This window comes from Myotis davidii, unplaced genomic scaffold (assembly GCF_000327345.1).
Source record: "Myotis davidii unplaced genomic scaffold, ASM32734v1 scaffold1688, whole genome shotgun sequence".
NCBI classification, from domain to species: domain Eukaryota; kingdom Metazoa; phylum Chordata; class Mammalia; order Chiroptera; family Vespertilionidae; genus Myotis; species Myotis davidii.
The window spans coordinates 187,071-187,614 of record NW_006299238.1 but is presented as its reverse complement, the minus strand read 5'-3'; positions in this window follow the sequence as shown (position 1 = coordinate 187,614).

The following is a 544-nucleotide window of genomic DNA, read 5'->3' as shown; positions in this document are numbered from 1 at the left end:
CGCGACATCTGTCCAACCGGCAGCTCCGCGAGGTTTTAGGAACAACACGCAAACATTCCCCTTCGGAACAAGGTGGGTGCTTTACTGATCGCACTGCTTCCTGAGATGCAGCGTCCTTTTAGCCCGTCTGGGCCGCGCTAGAAGTTCAAGCCGCGACATCTGTCCAACCGGCAGCTCCGCGAGGCGTTAGGAACAACCCGCAAACATTCCCCTTGGGAACAAGGTGGGTACTTTACTGATCGCACTGCTTCCTGAGGTGCAGCGTCCTTTTAGCCCGTTCTGGGCCGCGCTAGAAGTTCAAGCCAGAACGTATGTATGTATGTATGTATGTATGTATGCGTATGTACGTAAAGCGAAGAACAGTCGCGGTCCCCTCTTTTGCCGGGGAGTCTCGCCGTCTCTCCGTTCCCGTCGCTGGTCTGCGCGCTCCGGCAGCATAACGGAGGCAGCATTGTGGCCGGGTTGTTGCGAGTTCCTCTGAGCAGACTGTGTGCTGGTGTGTGTGTGTGTGTGTGTGTGTGTGTGTGTGCGCTGGTGTGTGTGT